Source organism: Scyliorhinus torazame, chromosome 21, assembly GCF_047496885.1.
Source record: "Scyliorhinus torazame isolate Kashiwa2021f chromosome 21, sScyTor2.1, whole genome shotgun sequence".
Lineage (NCBI taxonomy): Eukaryota > Metazoa > Chordata > Chondrichthyes > Carcharhiniformes > Scyliorhinidae > Scyliorhinus > Scyliorhinus torazame.
This window is the reverse complement of record NC_092727.1, coordinates 35,906,159-35,930,103: the sequence shown is the minus strand read 5'-3', so window position 1 is coordinate 35,930,103 and position 23,945 is coordinate 35,906,159. Positions and strand designations below refer to the sequence as shown.

Sequence of the window (23,945 nt, the reverse complement as noted above, 5' to 3'; positions counted from 1 at the left end):
TTTGTATTTGTATTTGAGGCATCTCTCGATGTACTTGTCTGCTTGGTAGGAAAGCAGAGAGAGAAATCAATTTAAAAATAAGTGTCAGATAGCTATAAGAGCATTTCTAGTTAACTGAAATAATAGAGGGATGAAGCGGTAGCTCATTCAGGAAGTGATGACATGTGAAAGTATAATGACTGTATTGAGGAAATGTGCAGGACTGAATCTTCAAATGCCATTATCATCAAACCAGGTTATGTTAAGGAGTATAGCAAAGATACTTATTACATTTATAGGCTGCATGTGAGATTCAATCCTGGGTGATTGAGTATTTGTTTTTTATGTTTCTTATGCTTTCTTAATTGTCACAAGGGTGAAAACTATGTGCAGTTAATAAGGATTATGTCTGGGAACCATGAGAACAAAGTCTAATCCATCTATCAATGTTTTTGACTGCCCAAATTGCATTAATATAAACTAACTCCAATATTATTTCAGATGGTATATTATAACGTTGTATATTGTTATGTGCTAGAGAACAGTATCCCCAATAACACATCAATTAGCAGTCAAACGACATGACAAAGTGCATTAAAATAATGAAAAGGTTTTCATTATTTCATATGTGGCATAAAGGGATTGGAAAAATATAAATGTTGGTCCTGGTATTATAGGGCCCTGCTTTACATCGAAAATGACTATTTATTTATTAATTGAGCTGAAACCATTGGTTGAATTTTAAAAGACTGAACTTCAATGATTTAAAGCAGCAGCTTCCAAGATGGCTGAATTGTACCCTACAAATTTTGAAGCCAACAAAATGGAGTCAGGCTATCTGGAAGAATGTATCAGAGACAATCACCTTCGAGGAATGTGAACAGCCCATCTCCTGACCCGTTCACAAAATCTTCAGGCAGCACATGTGCATTCAGCTCGTCATTTGACATAATCAGTTCGGACAATAGAACTTGGCTGAGAAGGGAACTCTTCCATCCATAATCTAATCACTCCGGTCTAAACCATGGACTTGGAATAAATGTGCCATGACCATGCTTGGGTAACTTGTCAGTTTCTGAGCGAGGGTCATTTGGTGAACAAACTAACCCGCTTTTGTGTTTTAAGAAACTGATCATCTCCAAGCCACAGAACTGAAGAAGAGATGCAGGAGAGGTAGGGCTATAAGTGGCCACTATCACTCCCTCTCTCTTCACCCTGCAAGTTTGAGCCCTGCCTGTCGTTTGACCAGCTATATGCCGCCGGGTAGCTTTAGAAAACCAATTCAAGAGCTGCTGACTTCAGGCGACCAAATAGAAAATCATCCATCAACATCCTTAAATCATCCCATCACAGAATTTGGAGAAATGATGGAGACAGGCTGAAACTATCCAAGGCATCATTTTCCTGGAACTGAAGTTTTAAAAAAATACTTTTAAAGACTTAGGACTGGGTTCTCCGCTGTCGGGATTCTCCATTGCATCTGCAGTGTACCCACGGCCAGGGATTTCCAGACGGTGAGGGGCTGCCCACAATGGGAAACCCCATTGGCCTGCTGGCGGGACGGATAATCCCGTTGCCGGCAGGGTCGCACCGCACCAGAAAAAAAAGAAGAATCCCGCCCTTATTCTATCCTCCCATTCTGAAATTTACTTGTTTTCCTGTGTGCACCATAGAACCAAAGAACTTATACAGCACAGTCTGAGGATTCAGGGTAAACCATTTTGGACAAAGATGAGGAGACATTTCTTCACCCAAAGAGTGGTGGGCCTGTAGAATTCCTTACCACAGGAAGTAGTTGATGCTAAATCATTGATTATATTCAAGAGGCGGCTAGATATAGCACTTGGGGAGAATGGGATCAAAGGCTATGGGGAGAAAGCAGAATTAGGCTATTGAGTTGGATGATCATCCATGATCGTGATGAATGGCGGAGCAGGCTCGAACGGCCAAAAGGCCTCCTCCTGATCCTATCTTCTATGTATCTATGCAACCCCAAAGACACCCCGGTGCCCTTGCTAATCCCATCTTCCTACACACGGCCCACAGTCCTGCAATTTACAGCACTTAAGGCACAGCTCCAGGTATTTTAAAAAAGTGTTTAGGATCTGTGCCTCCACCGCCACCTCAGGCAGAGAATTTCAGACACCCACCGCCCTCATGTCCTCTCTATTCCTTCTGCCACTTAGCTTGAATCAATGACCCATGGTTTATGAACTCTCTGCCAAGGGAAACAGGATCTTCCTGTCTACTCTGTCTCTACCTCTCACAATTTTGCATATCTCAATTATGTCATCACTCAGCCTTCTCTGTTCAAAGGAAAACAAACCCAACCTGTCCAATCTCTGGTCTTAACTATTCTCAAAAGCAACTGCACCACAGCACTTTTATTATTTTTGAAAATTTCGATCTGGTGTTAAGTTCAATAAATGTTCTTTTCTTTTAAAAACTTACAAGAACTCTCTGTGTGCATTTTACAGTCACAGCACTAAAACAATTCAGCGCTCACTGTAGCGGCACGTGAACTCTTTCTGAACGAGGAGTGGTTAGCACTGCTGCCTCACAGTGCCAGGGTCACGGGTTCAATCCCGACCTTGGGTGACTGTCTGTGTGGAGTTTGCATTTTTCCCCATGTCGGCGTGGGTTTCCTTCGGGTGCTCCGGTTTCCTCCCGCATTCCGAAGATGTGCAGTTTAGGTGGATTGGCCATGCTAAATTACCCCTCATGTTCAGGGATGTGCAGGTGAAGTTACAGGGTTACGGAGATGGGGCGAGGGGTGGGCAGGGTCGGTGCAGACTCGATGGGCTGAATGGCCTCCCTCTACACTGTAGGAATTCCGTGATTCTACCACTGTTCAGTGGCGATAGCACGAGTAAATTATGAGTAAATGACCCAGCTTTCGATGCAGAGTGAATCAAGTATACATCACAGAAACAGACCATTTAGCCCAACTAGTCTCTGCTGCCATTTAAAGTTTGCATGTGAATCCTTCTCCCAGACTTTATTTAACTCTATCAGCATATCCTTCTGTTCCTTTCCCTTCCATTAGTTTATCCAGCTTCCCCTTAAAATACATCCATGTGATTTGCCTCAACCACAGCACTCCACATGGTGGCGTATTCCACACTCTTTTCTCTCGGCAAAAAAGATTCTCCTGAATTTCCAAATAGATTTTTTTTTACAAATTCTTGTTTTGGGCTCCCCCCACAGGTAATAAAAAAAGAGGAGATTTATATACTCTTCTGGGGCTGAGACCGCAGGTGGCCGGGTGGGTAATTTTGCACCAATGGCCAGCATGCCAATCTGTGGTTCCATTCTCTTCCTGGACTACTTTCCCAGAAGGGGGACTGTATGGGTTGGGGGGTGGGGGGGGTGGGGTTCACGTGGGTGGGGAGGGGGTAACAATGAGCAGGTGGCAGGTTAACAATTGAGCTTATTGAGGCCAATTGAGCATTAGGCCAATTGTTGGAGGTAGACTGGGATTTCCCATTATTCAGTTAGATTGTAGCTGGTCTGTAACTTTCCTTCTTATCCTTTACTACCTCACAGCTCACAATCATCTATTAATCTCAGTTTGAAAATTAATATCCAGTATTAATTGCCATTTAAAACTGCTGACACCTTTGTGGGAAGAAGTGTTTCTAGATTACCTCCTGGAAGGTTTGATTCTAATTTTTGGACTGTGCCCCCTAGTCCTGAACACACCAGAAAAACTTCAAGCCCGGTGTTCCCCATCTCTGCTTCTTTTGCCTGTTTATTTAAAAATGGTTGAAATCATCCATGATTATTTACATTTCAGTGATTTGCCTTCATACTTCTGCCTCCACTTCCCTTCCACTATTAGGTGTTCTATAAATAAAACCTGTTCATGACAACAGGACAAGGGGACACTGTTTTAAAATTAGTTTTAAAATCACCCCTCAGGGCAGAAATTAGGAGAATTTTTCTTCTCTCAGAGTTGTGCGAATTTGTAACTCTCTGCCCCAGAAGGCCGTGGAGACAGGGTCATTGAATATCTTTAAGGTGGGAGTCGATAGATTATTGTTACTCTATCAAAGATTAGACCATAAGACCATAAGACATGGGAGCAGAATTAGTTTTAAAGGATCGTCCCTTCAGAATCTCAGTTTTAAAGGATCGTACTTTCAGTCTGAGGCTGTGCCCTCAGGTTCTAGACTCTCCTACTAGGGAAATATCTTCTCTATCTAGGTCTTTCATCATCCTGTAAGTTTCAATAAGTTCCCCCCTCATCCTTCTCAACTCCCATGAATACAGCTCCAACCGCTCCTCAAATGACAAACTCTTCATTCCAGGCATCATTCTTGTGAACTTCCTCTGGACCCTTTCCAAGGTCAGCACACATTCCTTAGATATGGGGCCTAAAACTACTCACAATACTCCAAATGGGGTCTGACCAGAGCCTTGTACAGTCTCCGAAGCACATCTCTGCTCTTGTATTCTAGCCCTCTCGACATGAATACTAAATTGCATTTGCCTTCCTAACTGCTGCCTGAATCTGCACATTAACCTAAAGATAACCTTGAACTAGGACCCCTAAAACCCTTTGTGCTTCTGATTTCCTAAGCCTTTTCCCATTTCGAAAATGGTCTATGCCTCCATTCTTCCAATGAAAGTGCATAACCTCACACTTTTCCACATTGTATTCCATCAGGGGTAGACGGGAATATGGAATTGGAAACACAAATAGATCAGCGGTGATATTAGTGATATGCGGAGCAGGTTCAAGGGGTTGAATGGCCTACTTCTGTTCCTATTTCATATGCTTTGTTTGCATTAGCCCACCACTTCTTCTCCTTTCCCCCCCCCCCCCCCCCCCCCCCCATCCAAGATTCTGCTTCCCTATTATTGTTATGTGCCTTTTTCCCATTGCTATTTTGTCACTTTTAATTAGTCGGGGGGCGGTTAGCTTGTGCAGCTGGTTCGTGATGCCGAGTGACGCCAACAGCATGGGTTTAATTCCTGTGCCAGCTGAGGTTATCCATGAAGGCCCCACCTTCTCAACCTTGCCCCTCATCTGAGGTTTGTGACTCTCAGGTTAGATTACCCGCAGTCAACTCTCTCTCAAAAAGGGAGAGCAGGCTCTGTTCGGAACTATGGAAATTTTCATTTTCATTTCACTTAGTACAACTACCCCACACTCTTTGTTCCTTCCCTACCCTTTATATAATCATTATATCCTGCAATATTTAACAGTCCATTCTCTTCCACAATGTTAAGTAGAGAATAACATAGGCAATATGCCAAAGAGAGAGAATAATTCAACCCTTAAATATTGTAGAAAAAATAAGTTATTACATTTTATATATTAAAGGAAATTACACAGCAGGTATACACCATAGAGAGAATAACAGAATATGTGTATATCCCAAAGAGTAATGCAGACCTCAGACATTGACTAGGGAGTGGCCACCATTTTATTTCACAAGACTTGTTCAGAGCCTCAACCAGTTGCCATGAAAACTAAGCTGAATAATCACTCACTTGCATGGAAAGCTCAGAGCTCATCTATATCCAATTAACTTAAGAGTACAGATGCCATTGATTGCCAGGATAGACTGAGTTAAACAACGTAAAAAAAAAGCTTTGTCCATGGCAGATTGCAATAAAATAGAAGATAACAGGTTACAATAGAGCAGTGCAATAAACTAAAATGCATTAAATAGCTCAATTAGCTATCAAAATAGGACATCTGATGGGCTTCCGGCACAATGTATTTGTTCTCTTTATTCTCCTGTAAATAGTCTATTAATATACAAATTACCATCTTTACAAATTGTTCTCCAACTGCCAATCAAATCAGCAACATAAGTCAACACGGCATATTTGGGACATATACGTATTCTAAGTCACCTCTTTACTTTTGCATCAAACAGAATGCAAATGAAAACAGACTCCGCGGGGGGGATATGATCTGTTAAGATACTGCACTATTATAAGCAGTCACCAGACAATTTCTCGATAGGTGCTTCATCATGACATTATAATCAGTAATCTTGCAGTAGAGACGGCTTTAAACACGAGGGACAGGGAGCATGTTGGTGGCCTCTCTCTATGCCAAAGTGGCCAATAAACTGAATAAATCTTACAACATTAAACTAAACATCGGATACTATAAATAACCAGCAGCCTGCAGTAATTGCATGGCAGCCTAATCTGAGAGTTCAAATAACTGTTATAAACCTCTGCAGTTTACAACATAATCGACATTCTTCAGTGAAATGGTTGTTCTCCATCTCTCCCCAGTGTACATAATTCACCAATTCACTGTGCTTGGGATTCAAAAGGCACATATATGTTGACAATATTCCTGCTGCAGAATAGCTAGAAATATTTATTTGCATAATTGGTATGGGGCTTAAACATTGAGAAGATAGTACTCCTTGTGGAACATGGACCACTTTTTAGAATTCACTCCTTCACTTCAGAAATGTTTTTTTGCATCCTTCTTTCATGACCTGGCCACCATTGTACAAGTATCAGTCACCTCGCCGTATCGTGCTTCCATTTCAGAGTCAGGGCAGAGGGTCGTATTAACTGGGCATAGGGGGGCTCGAGACAGTCTTCGGGCTTTCCCAAATGGAGTGCATGTGGGCTGATACACTCGGCAAGCAATCACTGCGGAGTGTTTATTCCTTTTATTTATTTTATCCATTTAATCATCTTCAGCTGTTCCTTGATTCAAGGATGATGTCTTCTCATGGTCACATGTTTCTGCCATGGATCTTCATGTGACTCAACGAGCCAGTTCTCAACCTACAGATCTTTGAACATGGAGTGGACATCCCACCAGGTAATGGGATCCAGAATGTTGGATTTGCTTCCTTTTCTTTCCTTCCCATCGCCACTGTGCCTCATCATTCAGATGTTCTCACTCGAAGTAAGATGCCGTTTGATGAACACATTATCTCCATTATTCACAACTGATTTTACAGGATTTGGGCGTCACTGCTTGGGAAAACATTTATTACCGATCCTTGTTGTCTTTCAAAAGGTGGTGGGGAGTTGCCTTCTTGAACCGCAGCAGTTCTTGAAGTGTAGGTACACCCACTGTGCTATTAAAGAAGGAATTCCAGAAAGTTAAACCAGCGACAGTGAAGAAACGGTGATCTATTTATCAGGTCAAGATGGTGAGTGATTAGGAGTGGAACCTGCAGGTGGTGGTCTTTCCAGGTATCTGCTGTTCTAGTCCTTTTCGATGGTAATGATCGTGGGTTTGGAAGGCATTGCTGATGGAACACCGGTGAGATCCTGCAGTGCATCTTGTAGATGGTAGACACAGCTGCCTCTGTGCATCGGTGGTGGAGGAATTGAATGTTTCTGGAACGGGGAGCAAACAAGTGGCCTGCTTTGTCCTGGATGGTGTCGAGCTTCTTGAGTGTTGTCAATGCTGCAATCATCCAGGCAAAAAAAGACACACTCTTTACTTGTGCCTTGTAGGTGAATGGGCTTTCAGGGGCTCAGGAGGTTTGAGTGATTGGCAATATAAGCTCTTCCCTATCATTCATGTTAATCTTCAACAGAACATCAGAGTGTCTTTCAATTAATATATTGATTGAACATCAACAAATTAATATATTTTAGATTATGATCAATCCCAGGCGAGGTTTTTCAAAGGTTATTGATCAGGACGAGACCCCTCAATTTGTCACTGTGGGGCTGGGACATTCCCTAAATGCCACAAACTGAGGTGAGGAAGGTTGACTGGCTCCGTGTCTTTATTCATCCCACCCTCTGCTGGGAGCAACAAGGTTCAATCTAACAACCTTCCCCTTCCGTTGGGTACCTTTACGAGACCCATGCTTTAGAAAGGAGCCAATTTTTAAAAAATGAATTAAGAGTACCCAATTCATTTTTTCCAATTAAGGGGCAATTTAGCGTGGCCAATCCACCTACCCTGCACATCATTGTGTCGTGGGGGCGAAACCCATGTAAACACTGGGAGAATGTGCAAACTCCACATGGACCGTGACTCAGAGCCGGGATCAAACCTGGAACCTGGGCTCTGTTAGGCAGCAGTGCTAACTATTGCGCCACCGTGCTGCCCCGAAAAGGAGCCAATTTAACCAAACTTTTTTGAATTAAGATAGAGTAAATTTATTAATTCCAAAAATGTGAGGAGAAATGGTGAAGCACATGCACCTGATTTTATACAGATTAGAAGTAAGAACTGAGTCCAATAGTGAGTAAATATAAATAAAAGGTTATGCAGAACAATCCTTGAGTTGTGAGGAGTAGATGATGAATGTTGCGGCCGTTTTAGCACAGTTGGCTAAACAACTGGCTTGTAATGAAGAACAATGCCAGCAGCGCGGGTTCAATTCCCTGTACCAGCCTCCCTGAACAGGTGCTGGAATGTGGCGACTAGGGGCTTTTCACAGTAACTTCATTGAAGCCTACTTGTGACAATATTATGGATTGATTCCAGTATTGGTTGACTCCTGCAGGTGAATATTGATTCTTCACTTCAGCTATTCTGTGGCTTGGTGGAAAGATTTCAGTTCTCTTTCCAGGTGTGATTCTATTGTTGGTTGATTGACTTCCACAGTTATAGAGAGATTTTGGATATTCCTGAAAAAACTGGGTATTTTTGCAGGGGTCCTGCTTTGATTACTGTAATTGTCATGCAGGGGAGATATTAGAAAATTGGATCTGGAAATGAGACCCCAATGTAGCAGGGAATTTAGGGGTTAAACATACTGGGGGTACAAAACCCCGCTAGCACAGAGTCAGAGGGGTACACCAACACCGGCTGAGTTACATTGTCCCAGTCAGGCTTAAAGTCGTTAGTGGGAATATACAGGATGTCCCAGAGCCATTGTTCTTCAGGACACTCCTGTCGGACCAGCTATTAGCCCATTAAAGAGTCTGCTTGCCTCTTTGTCTGTCAATGGGAGGTTAGTTGCATATCTATAGTATGGCTCTGTTCTTTTGTGGAAACGGAAATGGGTAGTCAAACAGCCAAGATCATACTGATGGGTTGAAGCCTGTAAACTCCAGCAAAGAACCTTTGATTGAGGGGCTGGGCGGAGTTTAGAGAGAGAGAGTGAAGGGATGTTGTTTTGAAGAGTTACAAAGGAGAAAGATTTTGGAAATCAACCGAGATGTCATGAAAGTTGCCACCAAGGCAGGCTTTGGACTTTCACTCCGTGTTTGCGTGGTTTTCCTCCGGGTGCTCCAGTTTCCTCCCACAGTCCAAAGATGTGCAGGTTAGGTGGATTGGCAATGCTAAATTGTCGCTTAGTGTCCAAACATTGGGTAGGATGGGGCAGGGTAATGGGATTAGGTGGGGTGCTCTTTCAGAGGGTCGATGCAGACTCGATGGGCCAAATGGCCTCCTTCTGCACTGTAGGAATTCTATGGGACTTAGTTTGAGTGCATAATTCCATGTTTCTTTTCTCCATCATCATGACAAGGTTAAATTGAGCAGCTTCTTTAATTGATGATGGTAACTGTCATTTGTTGTTCTGGTTTTACAATAAATTAACAGCAGGTAGCACGGTGGCACAGTGGCCTCACGGCGCCGAGGTCCCAGGTTTGATCCCGGCTCTGGGTCACTGTCCGTGTGGAGTTTGCACATTCTCCCCCTGGGTTTCGCCCCCACAACCCAGCGATGTACAGGGTAGGTGAATTGGCCACACTAAATTGCCCCTTTATTGGAAAAAAACTGAATTGGGTAATCTAAAACTTTAAAAAAAAATAACAGCCCAGTTGCGCAGATAAACATTTTTAGATTTGCAAGCAATCAGTTCAGGCCTTTCTTCATTCTTCCCACTTCATCCCCATCACCACCCATCCCAACCTCCTCCCCCTGAGTTCCCGACCTCGGGTGCCTGGTATTTTCCCGCACAAGCCCCCACCCCAAGTTCCAAAACTTTGCCCCAGAGTTCCAGGCCTGCCACTCTCCCAAGTTCCCGGCAAAAGGAAACACAAAGAAAAAAAATGGCGGGTGTGGGGAGGGAATGTAGTTCAGCCGCATGGAAGCTGCGATAGCCTTGGGGATGGTGCATGCACAGAAGGCAATGGAAACCTTGCAACTCATCGCTCAGAAGGAAGCCCCTGTTGCAGCCATTAAATACATCTTGATTCGATGGAAATATTCTGCCACTGGAGTAATGAAACCTGGTTATAATAGCACAAGTGTAGGGATCAAGCCCCATAAGTTTGTATTCTTGCACCTGAAAAGCCTGTGCAGCTACAGAAACCAGCTCCTCAGTGGAAGATGCTCACGGATGGTGCTGTACTGAAATTAGACAGTTAGTTGAAGAGTATAATCACCGAGGTGCCGAAGCGGTTTGGCTATCAGACCACAAAGATTTATCTCATATTTCTTTAATCAGGATAGTTTGGGATTTCGAGTGCAATTACTGTTGCTGTTAATATCCTCCCTTGCTGTCAAATTCCAGCCTGGAATGAAGGTAATTAAGAACTTCAATAATTTCTCATGTTCATCATGCTCACCACACCTCTGTCTGACTCTTCAGCCTAATTCAGTCTGCTTTCCGGGCAAAGTCAAAGCAGGAATCCAGACAATCAGCGTGGATAGTAGTTTAACTGATTACTGCCTCTCTGATGAGTCACTTTACTTTAACCAGTACAGCTCTAGCCTATTGAAGTGTTTTTAACCTGTGTGCCTCATCCTCAAACATGCACTTTAATAAATAATTTGGATTTGTGATTAAAAGACCTACATTGTAAGTCGGTAATGATGGTGTGCCTCTTATCCATTGCCTGAACTGCTCTGGGGTAGCAATTTTTTTGAGTTTGGTTTAGTGATAGCTCAGTTGTCGACACCAGGAGACACCCATTATTGCTCATTCCTCAGAATATAGATTCAGGCAACAGTTTAAAACACAGCACAGTCGATTCCAGCTAATGCAATCTCAGTTTCATTTGCATTTCATTCATTTCCTTAGCAATAAAGCGATCGAGCTGGTAACATTACCGTTTTTTTTCTTGGTCATTGATATTCTGCCTCATTCCACTCTTCGTTTCAGATTAATTGAATGTTTAACATGCTTTTTCCTTCAGTTTATCTGGGTCTCCTCACTGATTTGCACTGTGAAATAGGTGGAATGACTATAGCTATGTTTCAAATGAACGATGCAGGTTGCTCGGAATAGGACAAGTTCCTCTTTGCTGCAATGTTATTTAGCTGCCTGTCTGTCACTGTTTGACATACAGGGTGATAAATGAAGCAATATATAGTAGTTAAAACATTTACTGATTCAATTATTTTGTATTGCTTAAAAATGAACCTTTTCTCTTCCAGTTGGAGATTCTGTTCATTCTGGCTGATCGCTGTTCAGCTGCAAAAGCTTTCTTCTCAACCATTCCCAGCTCAGAGAGGTGGTCGGGCATCATTGTTCCACATTCAGTAATGGTTACGTCCGTACCTGAATTATACTATGTGGTTTGTATTGCTGCACAGCTGAAAATGGTTCACTTCAGCACAAATGTTGAATGCATCATAGAATATAATCATAGAATCCTTACAGTACACAAGGAGGCCATTCGGCCCATTGAGTTTGCACCAGCTTTTGGAAAGAGCACCCTATTTAAGCCCATGCCCTCACCCTATCCCCATAACCCAGTAACCCCACCTAACCTTTTGGACACTAAGGGGCAATTTAGAACGGCCAATCCACCAAACCTGCACATCTTTGGATTGTGGGGGGAAACCGGAGCACCCGGAGGAAACCCATGCAGACACGGGGAGAAAGTGCAAACTTTTTTTGAAGAATAAAACCGAAGAAATAGGGGCAGAAACACACAATGCAGAAGAGGCCCCTCGACTCATCAAGTCTTCACTGACACATGAAAAACACCTGACCTACCTACCTAATCCCATTTGCCTGCTCTTGACCCATGGCCTTGAATGTTATGACATGCCAAGTGCTCATCCAGGTAATTTTTAAAGTGTGTGAGGCACGCCGCCTCGCCCACCCTTCCAGGCAGTGCATTCCAGACTACCACTGCGTCAAAATGTTTTTCCTCACATCCCCTCTAAACTTCCTTCCCCTCACCTTAAACTTGTGTCCCCTTGTGACTGACCCTTCAACTAAGGGAATTAACTGCTTCTTATCCACCCTGTCCATGTTCTTCATAATCGTGTGCCACCTCGATCAGGTCACCCCTCAGTCTGCTCTGCTCCAACAAAACAACCCAAGTCTATCCAACCTCTCTTCATTACTTAAATGTTCCATCCCAGGCAACTGGATTCGATCATATGATCATTGAGCCTTCTCCAGAATTCAGTAAGATCATGTTTGGTCCGAGTGTGGTCTTTACTTCATTTTCCTGCCTGTACCCCCAACCCCAACCATGACCCTTGATTCCTTTGTTGATCAAAAACCTATCTAACTCAGCCATGAATGTATTCAATGACCCAGCCTCTGCCACTCTCTTGGGTATAGAATTCCAAAAATTATCCACTTTCTGAGGGAAGAAATTCATCCTTACCTCCATCTTAAACGGAAGACGCCTGATTTTGGAATTGTGCCCCGTCGTTCTCGATTCTCTTTTGCGTGGAAACATCTTTGAAGTGACTACCCTGTCAAGCCCCCTCAGAAGATTCTATGTTTAAATAAGATCACCTCTCATTTTTCTAAACTGATGAGTAAGGGTTGAACATGCTCAGCCTTTACTCAAAAGGCAACATCCTCATCTAGCATTCAACTTGGTGAACCTTTCCTGAACTGCCTCTAAGGCAGTAACCTATTAATGTTGCAAATGCAATTTATTCTGTGTTAATTTTACACTTATTGGGCCAGACATTCCTCTCATAGGTGGGTTGATACTGGAAGAGGACCTCTGTCCAGCCATTTGACTGGTCTGCCAATCTAGTGGGTTTTTTGTGGACTTCTTTTGGTTACATGTACAGGGCAAGCCTTCAGCATTAAAACCATTGGGCATTGATTTACTGCCACTGGAAGGCTGGGAACTTGAGTAATGTTGATGTTTTGAAAGCACTGTCACTGATTACATGGCCATTTGCAATCACACTTATGGACAGCACTTCTGGGAATTATTGTATTTTTTCTTTCCTTTTGTCTCAGGATATCACATTGGAGTCATTAGCCATGCACAACATATCTCTTTATTTTCCCATTAGGAGCAATTTAGCATGGCCAATCCACCTACCTGTACATCTTTGAGTTGTGGGGGTGAGACCCGTGCAGACATGAGAGGAAATTGTAAACATCACATGAACAGTGACCCGGAGCCGTGATCGAACCCGGGTCCTTGGCGCCATGAGGCAGCATTGCTAACCACTGATCATGAAGCAACCTACCTGGTTCATGGTTAATCAACCTTGATGGATCATCATATAATTTATGTCTGTTGATCTCTTGCAGGATTATGGACATTAAGGTGCAAGGTCTGTGAAAAATAATAGCTAAATAATCATTGAGTGAAATCCTTTCCCATTGTTAAATTATTAAATCGGACCTTCAAAGCCCTGATTGTTCCATCAATTGCTTGCTGCTCTGTGGAGACACAATTTATCAACAGAATTTCTCTCTGTGTTTTGCAGGCTTTATAGGGAAGATAATAAACTCTGGAGTTCACATGGCATCAGTGATTTTTTTAAAGAGTGGTGAACTTCTCTCTGACTAATACAACAAAATAATGTGATGCTGCTTGGAAAGATCTGGAGGCATAAAAAGTCAAAGGAAAGTCATTTTTATTAGTACAGAAAGTGCCAAGCTCCTCATTCAAGTGAACTGCACATTATCAATCAGCTGAAGGCCTAACAGCCACATACCCACTCCCCACTAATAGCCTCTTGGGGCAGTCCAGGCATTGAGCAGCAAAGAAGATTAAGTAAGACCTCTTGTCTAGAGACCCTATATAATGGGCACCGACATGCCATAAACAAAGCGTCTTATCTGATGTATCTGCCGAGCTCCTCCAATTGAGACTTTTGCATTCCTTATCCTTCTCCTCTTCATAGCACAGGAAGGGTGGGCTACCCAATGGGCAATCGATCTCGCCTGTCAATAATTACAATGTGTAGGCTGGAAAGAATAACCAAGTTATTGGTTAGTGGGTGGAGACCAAGATCCACAGCTGTCCTGCCATTGTGCAGAGGAAGTTAAATAAAGCTGCAGTCATTTGAGCAGAAATTACTTTATGCAATATCCACCACAACTCTTGGGCAATGGGCATTTATCATGAGAATGTGTGGAGGGAGCTTGGCCATGTTTACCTACCACCATCTACATGTGGCCTCACGGTGTCTGGCAATGGCATTTGGTGGAATTTCAAAATAATTTCAAAAGGTGGCCACTTTTTTGTGCCACGTTATGGTGGCTAGCCACTGCACACTTTATATGGGCTTCAAAGCCAGCAGTTTCCGAAAGGAAAATCCAGGCCATATTTTTTCAGTCATGAGAGCATCACTTACGAGTGGTGACTATTTGAAAAAATCATATGAATGCACTTGACGGGTTTCATGCATGGGCAATTTTCTAGATTTACACTCCTGGTCAAGCTGAAGTGCACATCTGTAAAATTCACCATGGGCAGGATTTTACCTGCCTCACCAGGTGTATTTTCAATGGGGGAGACAAGTAAACTGTGGTGGGTGCCCAGCCCCACCATAATACGGTAGGTGGGTGACGACCAAAATCCACAGCTGTCCTGCCATGGTAAATAGGTAATTAGGAGTCAATCGAGTTTGCCAGCCCGCCAATTGATACTGATAATATCCTGCCCACATGTGGCCTGGAGGCATAGGTCACTGAACTGGTCAACCACAAACCTAGGGCAATGCTCAGGGGTCCCTGGCTCGAATCCTACTACAGTGGATGGTTTCAATTAAAAAATTCATCCTGTGGCAGACATGGGTGAGCTGAAAATTTTGAGAAGGACAGGAAGGGAGAGGGTTACTACTTCACGGGAGGTCCTTGGCGCATCAGGGGTGGCCACTAAGGTGATACCACATTTTCTTCTCAGCTGCCTGCTCTCCAAAACCCACCAGCCCCAACTCCCTAAACTGGCCAAATGCCCCAGACTTACCTTACTCCGGGGTTCATTGCGCTTTTATCTTGGGACTGGTTGCAGTCCCAGCAATGCCCACCATTGTACTCATGGCGCAACTGAGACAGCTAGAGTTGCCAGCCAGTCGGATGAGCTGGCATCTCCTGAATGCGTGACTTCTTCCCCAGTGAAGGTGGAAACCCCACTGTCAGCCAGTCTAGCCCACCTGCAGCATATTATGTCTGCAGAACAGACTGGCACGGGGAAAGCTGACTTTCCTTCTGGATCTCCACCCCTGCCCCCTGTGAAATGCAACCCCATGTCTTACTTGAAACTATGGGCGCGATTCTCCGGCCTCTTTGCTCGCTCGCTCAAGTGTAACGAGGCCGGTGAATAGCGGGAGCGGCCAAAAACGAGATCTGTGACAGGTGCCAAATGGTTTGCGTTGCAACCGGCCCACTCCCATAAGCGAAATCGGGACCCCGTCGGAGCATGGCGAGAAACCAATTATCACCACTTAAGCCCCATTTCCATCCAAGTAGTCAGCCCGCATTGTGGAAGGAAATGACAGAGGCATCATAATGGTTTTGCGAAAAGGTGTTTAATGTGTTGCACAAACCCCACTCCTGACACGGCGCCCCCCCCCCCACCCCCCACCCCACCCCAAGTAACACCCACTCATCCGGAGCCCTCCGTGTTCTTCGATGACCATGCCTTCCTAGTTCTACCATTATGGCTTGGCGCTTCCCCAGGATGCGCATCTGAGGTGGAGGCCGCCAGCTGCTTAATTCGTCCCTTGGCCTTCGATGCCCCTGATGTATGTCCTCTGGGGGCTCTGGAGCCTCTGGGGCTGGAGGGCCCCAGCTCACTTTTTAGCGGCTCACGCACAGCCGTGCTGCCTTGTCCCATTTGCTGACTGCAAGATGCAGCCTCATCAGAGGGGTGGAACTCAGGGGAGCTGGTGGCCACCATCCCCAGTCCATGGGACAGGTCCAACTTGGCACCCAGTGCCCCTTCCTTCCGATCGGTGCCCATAGGGCCCTTGGGTTCATTTTGGGTTGGAAGGGCAGGTGGCTTGAGCTGCCAGCCCTGGCGGTTCCCCATGGTCTGCACCATAGTGTCAACGCCCTTAGCGATGCTCCTCAGTGACAGGGCCTTGCTCTGCAACACCTCAGCCATGCCCACCTGCGACTTGGACAAGCTTCTCAGTGCCTCGACCATTCCCATCTGAGAGCGGGGCATGTCCCGCAGAGCCTCATCAAGGTCACCCTGTTACTGGGTGACATCCCCAAGCAAGTCGAACATTATGCCGAGAACGTCAGCCATGAGCGCCACCGACTGTGCGATGCCTTGGACACCTTCACTCATGGTGCCGATTTTGTGCACCAGGCTTTCCACTGCAGTCTCCACCCTACCAGTGTTAGTCTCGGTGCCACTCATTGGCGGTACAATCTCCTGCACCCGTAGCCTCTGGGAATCCCCCAAGCGGCTATGGATCTGCTGGAGTGAAGCTGACATCTCCCTCTGAATGCCCATGTTGATCCCTATCGTCTCCATCAGCTCCGTGTACCTCTGTACCAGCTGGGACCCAGCTGGGCTGAGTCCTGCCATCCAGCAGTCCTCTGACTGCAGTATCACCTGGGGGTTCCTGCCTTCACCTGTTGTGCATCATCAGTGATGTGGTTCTCCAGATTGTGCCCCCGAAGCCTGTCCACTAACTTGTCACTAACACTAACATAACACTTGCACTAACATAACACTGACACTAACGTAGGGCAGCACGGTAGCACAAGTGGATAGCACTGTTACTTCACAGCGCCAGGGTCCCAGGTTCGATTCCCCGCTGGGTCACTGTCTGTGCGGAGTCTGCACATTCTCCCTGTGCCTGCGTGTGTTTCCTCCGGGTGCTCCGGTTTCCTCCCACAGTCCAAAGACGTGCAGGTTAGGTGGATTGGCGATGATAAATTGCCCTAAGTGACCAAAAAGGTTAGGAGGGGTTATTGGGTTACGGGGATAGAGTGGAAGGGAGGGCTTAAGTGGGTCAGTGCAGACTCGATGGACCGAATGGCCTCCTTCTGCACTATATGTTCTATGTCCCACTGAGGTGCGTGTATCTGTGCTGGTGGAGGGTGGGGATAACAGCTGTGCCACGACTACGGTTGCACCCTCAGAGTCAGGAGAGGGGGCTGCCCGGGGTGGGCCGGTGCCGTCATCTGGAGGACCTGCTGGAGAATGGGACATGTGGTCAATGGGAAGGATGACTCAGTCAGTAAGGCAATCACTACTCATGTTTTACAGGTTCCCTGGGTGGAGTCTGGTGGGTCCTCACCTCTCCGGCTTCCGTCAGCCTCCGTGTGGGTGACTGATCTGTCCTCGGCCATATCGGTCACCATAAGTCCCACTCCTCAAAGGAGGAGAGGTTTCTTATGTCTGCCACCCCTCTGTCTGTCTGGGCTCTCTCCCAATAATTATGGAGCGTTTCCTGAGTAGACACAGAGAGGGCATCTTTCGCCACATAATGGTTCACAGTGGTGGGAGAGGGGGTGTGAAGAGGGGTTGGGGGGGGGGGGGGGGGAGTTGAGGGGGGAGGGGGGTGGAGAAAGGGCTGGGGTTCACATGGGGATTTGGGGGTGGGTGCTCCCACGGGGTTGTGGGTGGGAGGGAGGTTTTTGGTGTTTACTGATTCGGGCTGCCCGGTGTAAGTCATTGACCTTTTTTCGGCACTGAAGGCCAGCCCTCCTGGCCACACTCCCTGAGCTGACAGCTGCCGCCACCTCATCCCAGGCAGCACTTGTGACCTGCAAGGAAGACTGCCTTGTGGCTGACTTTCCTGAACCCTCGTAGGAACAGGACATCCCTCCTGGCTTCCATGGTGTCAAGCTGCCTCCACAGGTCAGCATCTCCAAATCTTGGGGCCTGTCACCTCCCCCCCCCCCCCCCCTCTCCCCCCCCTCCCATCATGCCTCATCCCTACTTCCCTTTCTCTAGTTGTTCCTTCTTTATCATCAGCCCCCACTCCCTCTACTTCCCTTGCTCCATCCTCCCCCAAGTTGCTGGTCATGAACAGGTCTTCGAAGAGGCTGGTGAATTGTTTCCACCTATTGTGGAATCCTTTGTCTGATCCCCTAATTGCAAATTTTATTTTTTCTAACTTTAGAGAGCCAGTCTGAAGCTCGGGGTGGGTCTGCCGACCTCCATCCGAGCAGATGGCTCTGGAACACAATCAGGGAGGTGAAGGCCAAGGCATCGGCCCCTCTCCCCATAAAGTGCTCTGGGTGCTTCAATCCCCGAAGATTGCCATTGAGAGGCATGGCTCCATCTTTACGCCCACTACTCTGGACATGGCCTCGAAGAAGGCAGTCCAGAACCCGATGAGTTTGGGGCAGGAATAGAATGTGCAGGTGTGGTTGGCCGGACCCCCTGACACTGCTTGCGCTTGTCCTCTACCTCCGGGAAGAACATGTTCATGCATGTCCCGGTTAGGTGTGCCCTGTGCACCACATTTAACTGCTTTGGCCTTCGCCCTGCGCATGAGGAAGAAGAGTTGACCCTGTTCAGAGCTTTGATCCAGATTCCTCCCCCTATCTCCATGTCCAGCTCCTCCCCACATTTTTCTCCTGTCTCATCCATTGGGAACTTCACCTCTTCGAACAGTCGTTTGTATGTGTCACCACATTTACGGCCCCCTAGCAAGTCCGGTGCTAATAGTCTATCCAGTAGGATCTTCCCTTTCGGGAGTTGGAACTTCTCTGTTAGCACCCCCAGGGTCACTACTCTACCACCCACGTGCATGTCCCTCACCGTCAGTATTCCTCTGTCCTCACTCCACGTTTTGAAGATGGCACCTATTTTTCCGGAATAAGTTTATGGTTCCTGCAGATGGGGGCTCAACAGACATGCCACTGATTTTGAAATGGTGTCTGAACTGGTTCCAGCTCCTTAATATGGCTACTACCACCGGGCTCCTCGAGTATTTGGTTGGAGGGCTTGGAGTGAGGTGGTGGCCTGCGCCCAGAGGGATGTCCCTGTACAGGAGGTCTCCTCCATCTGAACTCATTCCGCCTTTGGCTCTCCCAATCACCCCCCACACCCTCTCTGTGTTCACTGCCCAGTGGTAGAATAGGAGGTTCAGTAGAGCCAAGCCTCCCACGTGTCGCCCTCTATGTAAGATGTTTTTTTTATATCCTCAGACTCTTTCCCGCCCAGACAAAGGCCGGGATTTTTATCCATCCGACCGCAGTCGATTGCTCCCTGCACATATGACGGATCAGCTGTGGTGCAGAATCCCGCAGCCTTCTCTTCCTGTTGGACCTGGTCGAGGTTGAAAGGAATGAAGTCCAGGCAGCACGGTGATGCAGTGGTTAGCACTGTTGCCTCACGGCACCAAGGACCTGGGTTCGATCCCGGCCCCAGGTCACTGTCCATACGGAGTTTGCACATTTTTCCCCTGACTGCATGGGTCTCACCTCCACAACCCAAGAAGATGTGCAGGGTAGGTGAATTGGCCATGCTAAGTTGCCCCTTAATTGGAAACAAATAACTGGGTAGTCTGAATTTTTAAAAAGATGAATGATGCCTGATGCCCTTGCAGAGAGAGAATCCATGACCTCATGTACTTATGGGAGAATGACTGTGAAATGCCACACAGGACAGCCGTGGAGCCCAGGAACGTACCTGTCACATAGATGTTGAAGGCTGTCATGACCTTCATCGCCACAGGGAACAGGTAGCCTCTAAATCCACATGGCGCCAAGTTGGAAAGAATGTGGCGGAGGTACTGCACTGTCTCCCTGGTGATGCAGAGTCTCCAGTGGCAAATTTTGTCCGACATCTCCATGAGGGACACACAGGCCCTGTATCCCCTCAGTCTCCTTCTTCGCCTTCAATCCCCCAGTTCGGCTGATGTGGCCTCCGGCCCTTCAGCTTGCCCTGTGACCCCCTGCACTCCTGGTGCTGGGTGCTCCCTGAATGCTGTTGCTCCTAGTTGTTGCAGGAATTTGCGCTCCCCCAGGCTGTAATGAGCAGAATTGCAGCTCCACTGGCTCCACTGATATCTCTCAGTAAGCTGCAAGGGATGAGAGAGAGAGAGAGTGAGATACAGACAGGTTAGTGTTGCCGCTGCTTAACGTCAGTACCTCCCCTCACCCAATGGCCTCGCGGCGCTGGAAGCAGCCAGTCCTACACCTTATCCTATGGCTATCACCCACTCCATCTCAGGTGCCCTACCATCTCCATTGCATGACCAGCCCCCATCAATATCCTCCCCCCTCGCAGTCGCCTCAGGCCCCTGTCTGGTTGTCCACTCCATTATTCTCTAAATCACTGGGGGTGGAGACAGGAGGTTCCTATGGTCTCCCACCCGTCATGGGTAGGGTTAACTAGACGATGATGCCCATCATGGGGGCTGATGGATCCTCTATGGCAGAAGCTGGGGCACAGGCACAGTCCCTCTCGATCCCGTATACGGAAGTGTTAAACCTTGAACCCTGAGGTTTCACTCCTATCCTTGACTTTCAGACTGTGGATAGCTGACATTGTTAAGGGTTTAATCTTGTTGGCCAATTAATTTGATGAACATGACTCTCGGGAATGTTAGAGGGCACAATTGCTTTCTGCTTCGAGGATATGCAAGGCCAATGGGTTCCTTTTTTCGCAGGCTGTGTAATTCTGAGATCTCGCTGTGGTCAGGCCACTGCATTAAGACTCTTGGACAGCCACTCCATATTTTAAAAATTATTTATTTTTGGTCGTGCACTGCCCCCCACCTTCCAGGCCCATCACCGCGTTGGCTTCTCTTTCAGGATCTCATCCACCCAGTTTATTAGACCCGCCTCCTTCACTCTCTTCACACTCTACACCCCACCTCATAATCCCCACACCCACAGCTGCCCCATAACACTTTGCTGCAATCCGCTGATGAAGAAAGTGCTCTAAGAACATTTGATACAACACAGGCAATAGGTTTTAGGGCCACACACCAGCCTCGACGTCCATCCCAGAAATCCCCAAACCGCAACCGCCCCACTCCTCACCCGGAGTTTGCCAGTGGGCTCTGTCCCCTGGTACTAGGTGGTAATGGCAGTGCTCCCCTCCTTCCTCACTCTCGGACGTCATGGCAACTGGCACCTGTTTTTAAAATGCAGTAGTAATTCTCACTCGGGTGACATCATGGCTGATAGGTGGAAGATTCGATGAGGTTGGAATTCCAATTCAATTTCACTAAGTACACGGTAATGCATTCAAATTGATGCAAATCAATTCCAGGGCGTGAGCCTAATCCCATCATCAGGGAGGGCTCGGGCAGATCGTGTTCTGGAATCTCGCCGGCGCAAATCCCGTTTTGGTCTCTTGCGATAGTTTGCGGTCATTACGGATTCTGCCCCCACGGCTAACAGGCCCGTGAAATCCCTCCCAGTGTTTAGAAAATCGAGCTAACGTCACTACAGTAAATTATCCCGCTAGTTTTCCATCTGCAAATCATACCCTTCTAACCCCCTGTAAAAAGAGTTTCCAAAATCCATCACTGTCAGTCCAGGAAAGAAATTCATAACATTTTCTGCTGCTGTTGTCAGAGCCTATGATAACTGTGTACGTCTCCTATAAATATGGCAGATGTTAACCTGGCCTTGTCATCAGAACTCAGCTGCACATACACAGCAATGGCAGTAAAAGCAGCCATTATTGAAATCCCATATTGCTCTAATGAAGCTCAATGGAAGATCAAGCTTCTAATCCTTCAATTGGGCACTACATAACCTTCTAGACTCAATGTTGCATTCATCATTAACACTGCTCCCATTTTGTTCAGACAGCAGTTGTTGGTAATGATTCTACTGATGCCATTTACACCTCCTCTTGACCTATCTTTTATTTCTTTGTTCGTCCCATTCCCATCTCCTTTTACCTTGCACCATTCTCTGCCCATTAGACCCTATCACAGACTGTTTATCTTTCCCTGCCTTTGTACATGTCACTGTTTTTCTCTTTCTGGTGACAGATAATTGACTGGACAACTTTGTTCCTCGCCCCACAGATACTGGCTGAGCTCACAAATAGTTTTTGCTTTTAATTTCAGATTTTCAGCATCCAAACTATTTGTTTTTTCAGTATTTGGGAAATTATGTTCTCAGTCAACTACTTTAACACTGGAATTCTTTTGCAGACAGTTAACTTGCTTTGTAAGGTTCATCTTTGTGACTCAAGCATGTGTTTGAGGCATTAGGTGCTTCTGAGGCAGAACATTGTGGGTTCAACATCCACTCAGCTACTGCCCTGTCTACCATAACAGATGGATATAAAGATTCCATGATACTACTTTGAAGAACAGGGCATTATCCCTGGTATACTGGCCAGTATTTATCGCTCAATCAACATCACATAGAAAAAACAGATTATTTGATCATCTCGCTGCTGTTTATGGGACCTTGCTGTGCACAATTTGCCTGTTGTGTTTCCTACGGTTCTTCAACAATGACTACACTTCAATAATATCACTGGAATTGCTTTGTGATGTTTTCAGGTTGTGAAAGGCACTAATTGCAAATGTTTTCACGAAGATCATGAAGGCTGTTAATAAAACCTGAAAATTTTGAGGTTTTGTGACTGCTGACACTTTTCCTGATTCTGGTCTCATGTCATTTTACTTTTCCCTTCCCATCATCCTACAACTTTTGTGTGTAGTTCCATTAGGCTCCTGTTGCACACGAACATCAGGTTTCTATCCATGCACAGAAGAGCTAACCATGTCACACTTTGGAGGATGACTTAAACCATTGTAGCAACTGTGATGTTCTTTGCTTTCTGAATGAGGATGGCTTTGAAGTGCAGCAGCTCACAAAGAACATCAAGCTAGGTTTTGAACAAAGCTAATTTATTTACACTACAACTAAATAGATTCGACTTGCTTGCTAAGATATAAAAGATAACAGATTGACTAAAACTGATTATAACGACAGAGCTCCTTATAACACGACCATTCATTATCTTACCTGACAACCTACTCCCCAAATTAAGAGTATCACATGATCCATGTGTATGCACTTGATCTCCATCTCGTTGTTGGATGTAGTTACAGTAAATTGTTAACCCTTCATCATTCTCACAATACACATATTGTCATGTCCTCCTTTCTTTGAAGTTATTTGGATATGCATTCAAACATATTTACAGTACATGATGCTTGTTGAGGCTGTACATGGTTTCATAATGTTATTGTCCGTCAGTTGATAATTATTTTCGCTTTTTCACAAATTAAGTCTGTCTGGCTTTTTCCTGAGATGTGTAGATCTTCTCAGTGCAATCTTGGCTTGCAATTGTGTTTGGCTATTCTGCGATGCTTCTGCATGGTGTTGTTCCAATGCTGCTGTTGTGTTCGCTACTGGAATGTTGTCTTTGTGACATATAGTTGGAGCTGCTTTGAGTAGCTCTGTATCTATTGTGATGTTTGAAAATGTGGGTTCAATGGGTCGTAATCTTAAGAAGTGCTCTGCGGTTTCTCCTTCAGATAGAACCCTCTTCCGTTACTACTACACAGGAATGTGGAGCTCTGTGGCGTATGACATTGCCATGCTCGACCATCCATTTGGTAGTTGTTGTCAGACACTAACACCTTGTTTCATAGAAGTTATGTCATAGAAGCTACAGTGCAGAAGGAAGCCATTCGGCCCATCGAGTCTGCACCGGCTCTTGGAAAGAGCACCCTACCCAAGGTCAACACCTCCACCCTATCCCCATAACCCAGTAACCCCACCCAACACTAAGGGCAATTTTGGACACTAAGGGCAATTTATCATGGGCAATCCACCTAACCTGCACATCTTTGGACTGTGGGAGGAAACCGGAGCACCCGGAGGAAACCCACGCACACACGGGGAGGATGTGCAGACTCCGCACAGACAGTGACCCAAGCCGGAATCGAACCTGGGACCCTGGAGCTGTGAAGCAATTGTGCTATCCACAAGGCTACC

At 46.0% G+C, this 23,945-nt stretch overlaps 1 long non-coding RNA gene across 1 annotated transcript; it reads right to left on the bottom strand.

The window, feature by feature from the left end:
• Window positions 1-13,664: 13,664 nt before the first annotated feature.
• Window positions 13,665-23,271, bottom strand: LOC140397975 (uncharacterized). The gene is made up of 3 exons (XR_011937364.1): window positions 22,968-23,271; window positions 19,654-20,044; window positions 13,665-14,015 (listed from the first exon to the last, which is right to left on the bottom strand). It is a non-coding gene; the product is annotated as an uncharacterized lncRNA (long non-coding RNA).
• Window positions 23,272-23,945: the final 674 nt, after the last annotated feature.